The sequence below is a fragment of the Tripterygium wilfordii genome, chromosome 19 (genome assembly GCF_013401445.1).
Source record: "Tripterygium wilfordii isolate XIE 37 chromosome 19, ASM1340144v1, whole genome shotgun sequence".
Lineage (NCBI taxonomy): Eukaryota > Viridiplantae > Streptophyta > Magnoliopsida > Celastrales > Celastraceae > Tripterygium > Tripterygium wilfordii.
Window position 1 is genome coordinate 10,206,318 of NC_052250.1, and position 8,543 is coordinate 10,214,860.

The 8,543-nt window shown below is 39.4% G+C and overlaps 1 non-coding gene across 1 annotated transcript; it reads left to right on the forward strand.

The window, feature by feature from the left end:
- Nucleotides 1–7,932: 7,932 nt before the first annotated feature.
- On the forward strand, nucleotides 7,933–8,039 carry LOC119986346. The gene has a single exon (XR_005465237.1). It is a non-coding gene; the product is annotated as a small nucleolar RNA R71 (small nucleolar RNA).
- The last annotated feature ends 504 nt before the right edge of the window (nucleotides 8,040–8,543 follow it).

Below are 8,543 nucleotides of genomic sequence, written 5' to 3' on the forward strand. Positions count from 1 at the left end.
TTTAGCCTTGGTGACGGAATATTTCGTCACAAATTAGCGACGAAATATTTCGTGGCAAATTAGCCGCGGACTATTCTGTCGCTATATTCGTCATGGAATATTCCATCACTAATTCGTCATGAAATATTTCATAGCAAAATTAATTTAATATTTATTTATATTTGGAATTTTTTTGTTATTTTATTAAAATATAATTATTAATAATGTAATTTGATCATGCATTGTAATTAAAATGCATCACAAACATTTGTAATATAAATATTTATAAAACTTATGTTGAAGTCAAATTGTCAAAAATATTACAACAAACTACAATCCATAATCTAAATCCCGTCAGAATCGTGCTCCTCATCGTCATAAGCATCGTTGGTGTCATTACCTGGTAGTTGCATCCCAAACCGGGTAAAGATTTACTACATCATTTGATCTTGTCCTCAGCCCTCTCGTCTGCCACCCATAATATTCGGGTTGCTTCCACATGTATCTGTGCAGGTTCTGCCTGCATCTTGGCCGCCTCCTCCTACCTTTGGGCCACCTCCTCATGCCTCCGATTCGCCTCCTCCTGCATGGCTGAAATCTTATCAAGTAACCCGGAGTTCATCCGAGCCACGCGCTCCTCTATCTCCTGGTTGATATACTGAGACTGCGATCTAGAGGATTGTTGGTTTGAAGGATTTTCCGTTTTCATAATCCACTAACTCTAAAGCTCTACGTTTACAGTAGTGAGGAAAATCCAATCGGGACTTATCCTTCGTTTTTCCTTTAATGTCCATACACATATTGAAATTTTTATCGAAAACATTCTTTTCAATATGCATAACATCGAGGTTATGTCGAATCAAATTGGTGTTCCAATAAGGCAGGTCCCAGAAGATGCTATTCTTGGTCCAATTATGTTCTTGGCCATATCTCGGTAATTTTAATGGGTCTGTCTCAGTGATCTTTGGAAAGTTCCAAACTCATGCCAGAACTTCTTGCCAGACAAACTTAGAGGAGGCTGTGATTTCTCCATCTGATTCTTGAAAAATGCATCATTGTTTCGCCTAAACGGATGTGTCGGGTTCAAAAATTGTCTGTGACAATCAAACCATGAATTTTTCCTACCATTTTTAAATGTCTTTGAACGCTCCATGCAATAAGGACATGCCAACTTCCCCTGTGTCATCCATCCAGATAACACACCATAGGTAGAAAAGTCATTGATAGTCCACATCAGTGTAGCTCTCATAACAAAATTGTCTCTCATGGAGACATCGTATGTTATCACACCCTCTGACCACAACTGATTGAGCTCGTCAATCAAGGGTTGGAGATAAACCTCTATCATGCTCTTCGGATTATGAGGACCCGAAATGATTACTGTCAGGAACATAAACTCTCTTTTCATGCACATCCCATGAGGTAAATTATAAGAAGTTAATATGACAGGCCAAAAAGAAAAGTTCTTGCCAGATTGACCGAAAGGGGTAAAACCATCTGCACAGAGACTCAATCTTATATTTCACAGTTCTAAAGCAAAATCTTCATATGTTCTGTCAAAGCTTTTCCATGCTTCTCCATTAGATGGATGACACATAATTTTGGACTTGCTTTAATGCTCATATTTCCACCTCATCTCTTTCGTTGTAACTGTCGAACTAAAAAGCCTTTGCAGCCTGGGAGTCAATGATAGGTACCACATACGGCTAACCGTAATCTCCTTGAAATTTTCGCGTTTGCACCGCGTCTCATTTGCGTTGTCTTTATAGTATATCATACAACCATTTGTGCAATAGTCGATTCGTTGATACCCAAGTATGAGTTTTGAAAACTACTTCTTGGTTTGATAGAAATCTACTGTCATCCTATTATCTGCGGGCTCGTCTCTTTCATAAGATGAACGACTTTGTCGAAACAACCTTGCGGCATATTGTAGTCAGCTTTAATGCTTAAAATCCTCATAGAAGCTGACAACTCCTAGTGTGAATTGCTGCTGCCCACAGTGGTGCTTGGGCAGCAGACAACATGTCAAAGAAACTTTACACCACTGAATTCGGAGGTTCTGGCACAAACTATTGGTTCCAACTATCTCCTTGTAAAATCTCAATCCCAACTGACGATCCAGCGGCATCCATTACCATTTGTTCGTATTGATTGAAATCAGCTCGATCATTGCCTGGCCAGTAATAATTTGCAGCATCCGCGTGAACATTTTCAACTGCAACATGGGGATTATATGACATTTGTTCACCACGACTTGTCCAATAGTGATATCCAAGCTGAAAAACCATTTTTGTATAAGTGCATCCTTATTTCATCTAATCTTTGATTTTCTTGTGCATTTACACCTAACACATGGGCACCTTATTGTTCTTGTTTTTTGAAATTTCTAAATGATTTGCACTAGCATAAGCAATGAACTCCTCGACCCCCACCAAGAACTCTTCAGTAATTCCCACCCAATTGGGTCCGACTCTCTTGTATATCCATGTACGAGATTTAGGTATGTTGGGTCTAAATTAACCTTACTAGCAAGTGTACTAGTCGGCGACTACAGCACAATGATAAGCAAGGGTCGAATCCACAGGGACGGTGTTATATCTAATCCAAATGTATATTTGTATGTACGTATGGACAATGCAAACAAAAGTAAAGTTCAACTCAAGATTGTTTGGTTGGGTAATTAAACTAAGACAAGCAAATAGCAAAGTGTTTTTGGTATTTTCTTAGAATAAAGATGCAACTAATGCAAATGAGATGAATGAGATGAACACCAAGGCTTTGGAATCCCCCTTGGGAAATGACTTGCAATGACACAAATTCACACACATATTTGCTAATTCGGGCATAACGAATCCGTACCTAAGTCGGTTTTAGCGCACTTAAGCCAAATCTCCCTAAAATCGATTACTAGCCATCTTATTGGTCTAGGTCGGATATTCCTAAATACATTCTAGCCATCTTATTGGTCTAAACATGCATAGGAATTCATGGAGTTCTATGGAGATTAGAATTCATACAAATTGTCACCTAATTAAAGGGAGACACATTCATAATCAAGTGTTTCAAGAAGCATAATCTACTTGACATATTATTGTCTAAGCAAATTCTCCAAACAATTTCATCCAAAAACCTAAAGTGTTGGCCAAACACCACAAGCATGAAGAAATTGCAATCAAACATAGAAACACAAGATTTATACCCAAATCAACTCATATATATGTAAATCAAGTCATAAACAAAGTCATCAAACCCAAGGCTTCATCCTAGCCTTGGCACAAGAGGTTTAGTTACACATAATGAGAGAAAAACACAAAAGGAGAGATGAGAAAATCATGAATAAACCCAATTAGTTGAGTAGATCCAAGTTGAGCTGAAGAATCTCTCCTCCTAGCTCCAAGAGTCGCCTCCCCCTCTGCTTTCGCTCCCCAGAAATTCTATTCTCGGTCTCAAAGTTCCCACAACTCGGACAAATCGCGACTTAAAACATCTCAGAAAATTGCTTTTTGCGCCTAGGCGCGTTGTTTTCACGCCTAGGCGCACCACGCCTAGGCACACGCCTAGGCGCACGCCTAGGCGCAATCCTAGGCGTGCACAACTTCAAATTCAAGTCCAACTCTCTGGACTGGGCGTGCAGAAGTGATCCTGGGCGTGCACAATTTGTGCGCCTAGGCGCTCCACGCCTAGGCGCACGCCTAGGCGCGTTACCCCTAGACACATGATTCAAATGACCATAACTTCTCCATATGACCTCCGATTTGCATGATTTTAGATTCTACGGAAAGCTTGAGATGTCTAGTTTCCAATGCCTTTTGTTGCGCTCGATTCCAATAATATGACAGAAAGTTATGGCTATTTGAACACACGACGGTCGGTGGACATTTTCTTCAATTCAGCCCTTTTTCCGTCGCTTTTCATCCAAACCGCAATCAACCTATCAAAATACAAACCAACACATAAATACACTCATTATTTATCAAAAGAAAGCTTAAGAGGGGGATATTTCTACCAAAAACAATAGGTATTATCATACCTATCAAACACCCCACACTTAAACCTTACTTGTCCTCAAGTAAAACTAAACAAAGTACATCTACCAACTAACATCCTAACTCACTAACGCAGGAATCGCGATTGCATTTAGCATATGCAACAAGCCGTTAAACCCCTAGGTGTCCCTAGTGGAGGAGTTTTGTCTCCTGAGGGCTTACAAGAACGACACCCACAAACGTTTCAAGATAACTCAAATCAAACATATGTGAGGGAAATTGCTAGAATCGAAACAATATACATCAATGCCATGCAATCAAAAAGATGTGGAGACCCCACACTTCATCCAAACATATACTCAGTGAAGATTATCCGTCTACTCAATCACTTCATCTAAATTAAGTGCATGCAAAGAAGAAATGTATAAATATTTGGCTTCCAAAAGTTCATAGGCGCCAAACATAGTCACATTCCAAGAATTCCAAGAACAGTCAAGTAGTAATACCAAGGCACTTTTATTTATGTACATACTTCTCTTCTTCTTCTTCTTCTTCTTTTTTTATTATTTTTTTTTATTTATTATTTTTTTTATTTTCATCTTACTAGGCCCGTGCAATGCTCACTCCTTTAAGCTTTCTAGTCAACCCATGTAACAAGTTCTCAACCAATGACTCCCAACCAGTTGGTTTAGGGCATTATGTGATAAAGCACACCTCGGATCAATCACTCGAGTTGAAAAGGCTTCGAAGTTAAGCTAGCCTAGTATGTTCATCAAGATTGTCTTACCTTTTTACGCGAAACTCGAGTTGGTTAGACAAGAGCCCCGGTTACTCAGCAAGATCACAAGAGCGGAACATGCTTTTATTCATCATCAATTTTTTTTTTTTTAACATGCATGTAATTAACTAGTGCCAAGAATATCACTAACACGGTGTTCTAGATCATCTTAAAGAAAGTCCACATTCAACATCTATTCACCCAAGTCATACCCCACAAGCATACATTCTTGTGCAAGTGAATTCAAGTGATTATCCAATAGAGTAGACGTAAAGCATATAGAAGGATAAGATGGGTTCCACAAACCAAGATCAGCTGCATTTCAATATAGCACTCAATTCAACAGAAAATTCCCATAAATATGCAAGATTCAAGCACTGAATTTTTTTTATTTTTTTTTTTATTTTTTTATTTTTTAAAATTCAGCTACAACAAAAATCATGTGAAATTTGGCACAAGATAATCCATATGCAGTCCACCACCCCACACTTTAAAGAATGCATTGTCCTCAATGCAAAACATAACAATGTAATAATGCACTAAAAAGAGGACAAGTTGAAACAATACAACCTGGGGGTTGGAGTCATGCATCGAGTGGATTGGGGTACTGGCCTAGCCACAATTCTTCAATGTCTTCATGAACCCTTTCTTGCATATGACCCTTTTTTTTTTTTTTTTTTTTTTTTTTTTTTTTTTTGTAAACACACACGCCTAGGCGTGCACAACGTGCGCCTAGGCGTTCACAATACGTGCCTAGGCGTGGTCTGGCTGTAAACATAATGCCCAGAAATTTAAACTTTCCTGCAGCCAGATTCCAACAAATTCAAACTAACATCCACACAAGATTTTGTCAATAAAAATGGAATAATGAAGAACAAAAGGATACACAAAAGGATATACTTCATTGGGTTGCCTCCCAAGTAGCGCTAAGTTTAATGTCTTCAGCCAGACGTAGTTGTACCTACAAAATCAACCATGTATGCATCAACACTTAATAATTTAAGCAAACTCTCACCCCAAACTTTAAGAACATGCATGGTCATCAATGCAAATAAATAAAGGGAGGGAGAAAGCATAAACACAACACTTGTTTTAGATAAGGAGAAAGACAACCTGATTTGGAGAAATCACCACAAGCCTCAACACCTTCACAATAATTCTTGGGAAACAAATCAAGGAGGATGGTGCACAGGATACTTTCCATTCAGAATCCCCGAAACATTTGGCCCACAGAATTGAAATTGACGAGCCACAAATTTCCACCCTTTTTCTAGCTTAGAATTCGTTATCGTGAAAGTACCATGGATAGACAATTTCAATGTCTCAAAAGGAGCACACACTTTACCTCTCAACATTGTTTTGGACCGTGCCTTTTTCAACTTCCTTGCTCTTGTCCGCATGCCTTTCAAAGTTGGAGATAGCTTGCTAGTAACAAGGGAAGTAGCCATGAGCTCGTTGGATATTGGTGATGATGGGGTCTTTTTGCCTTCATTGCTATCACCATCCACATATTCAACAACCTCATCACTTGAAGCCGTTTGTGTCAATAAATTCACTCTCTCATGGCCTACCATATCAACATGAAGGCATTCTCTAATGACATCCGGACTCTTCATAGCCTTAAAAATTTTGAACTCAATGGTCTTGTCAAAGACTGTCATTGTGAGCATGCCCTTTTCCACATCTATAATGGTCTTTGTGGTAGCCATAAAACCACGGCCTAGAATGAGTGGTACATCTCTTGTCGGATTAGGTTCACCCTCCATATCAAGCACCAGAAAATCCACCGGAATAACAAAATCACCCACCTTTACTAAAACATCTTCAACTAACCCAAAAGGATGCACTAAAGAGCGATCAGCTAGTTGGAGAGTGACTGAAGTTGGTTTCAACTCACCTATCTTCAAAGTAGTGTAAACAGAATAAGGCATGATATTTACACTTGCACCAAGATCCATCAAGGCCTTTTCAATTTCTTTCTCTCCAATAATACAAGGAATGGTAAAGCTACCCGGATCTTTTAATTTGGGTGGGAGCTTCTTTTGTAAAATAGCACTTGTCTCTTCGGAGAGAAATACTTCTTCATGATCACCAATCTTTCTTTTGTTAGTGCACAACTCCTTCAAAAATTTTGCATATGCGGGAATAGACTTAATTGCCTCAATGAGTGGAATATTAATCTCCACCTTCTTCAAAACTTCAAAAATATCCCGATTATACTTGCTTTTCTTAGCCGGTGCAAGACGAGATGGAAAAGGCACTTTTGGAACATACTCTTCTACTTCCGACTTTTCCTTCTCAACATGAGGTATTTTGGAAACACTTGGCTCCACCGCTATAGGTTCATCATGATTCTCACCTTCAAGCTTTTTATACTCAATCTTGTTATCCACGTTTTTCCCACTTCGCAAAACAGTAATAGCATTAGCATCTTCATACTGCTTAGGATTTACCTCAGGTTGACTCGGCAGCTTTCCTGGCTGTCTTTCACTCAAGGCATGAGCAAGTTGTCCTACTTGCATTTCAAGCTTTGCGATAGATTGAGTATTACTGGAAACAGTTTGTTGCAACTGAGTCATTGACTTGCTCATCTCTGCTTGTGAATGTTGCATTGAGACTTGTGATTGAGCAAGTTGGGAAATAAGGTCCTCCATAGTAGACTTCCTTGCATCTTGAGAAGGTGGCTCGTGTCGTGGAGCTTGCCAAGGTCTAGGCCCTTGATTGAAATTCTGGGGTGAAGCATAGGAGAAATTGGGGTGATTCTTCCATCCTGGGTTATATGTGTGAGAAAACGGATCATTCTGCTGCCTATGAAAAGGTTGAATAGCATTAACTTCAGCTTCAGGAAATGTCCCACTTCTAGAACATACATGAGTAGGATGATCGGTGCCTCCACAAATGCCGCAAGGATCCAAATTTCTGCTCAGCAAAGTCACTACCGCATCCAATTTCCTAGCCACAGATGCCATCTCTGTATTTGAACCACTAGCCTCATAAACCATGTGTCTAGGAGCATCAAGATCACGATTATCCCATTGTGAGGAATTTGCCACCACAGTCTCAATAATTTCATTGGCTTCAGTTGGTTCCTTAGCCATAATATTTCCTCCAGCAGCTGCATCTAACCTATGGCGGCATTCATCAGCCAGATGTTGGTAAAAGTATGATATAATCTGCCATGGCAAGAATTGATGATGTGGGCAACCAATCAATAAAGTTTTATATCGCTCCCAAGCCTTAAAAAGTGGTTCTCCCTTGTTCTGCCTGAAATGGAAAATCTGATCCCTAAGCCTCTGTGTCCTTGACTGAGTATAGAACTTCTGAATAAACTTAGCAGAAAGTTGATCCCAAGAAGTGATAGAATTTGGTGGCAGAGTCTTGAACCAGATCTTAGCACTTTCCTTAAGAGAAAAAGGAAATAGCTTCAACCGTATGAACTCTTCAGATATGCCTTGAATTTTTTGAGTGCCACAAATCTCCAGAAAATTATCAATGTGATCACTAGCATCTTGATTTTCCGCTCCTGAGAATGATGGGAGCATGTTAATCACATGACATTTAAGCTCATAAGATAGATTTGGCGGAATGGTTGGTAATATGATGCAAGATTGTCTAGTAGAGAATTGTGGCATAGAGTAGTCCATGATGGTAACAGGAGCATTTGCATTGTTGCCAACTTCTTCACGATTTTCAGCCATGCTTGCTTGTTCAGAATGTTCTCCCAAAATTTTGTCACTAGACGAACTAGAGCTGGATGTAGGAGAGATAGACCGAGTAGAAGATTGCTCCTCAAGAAG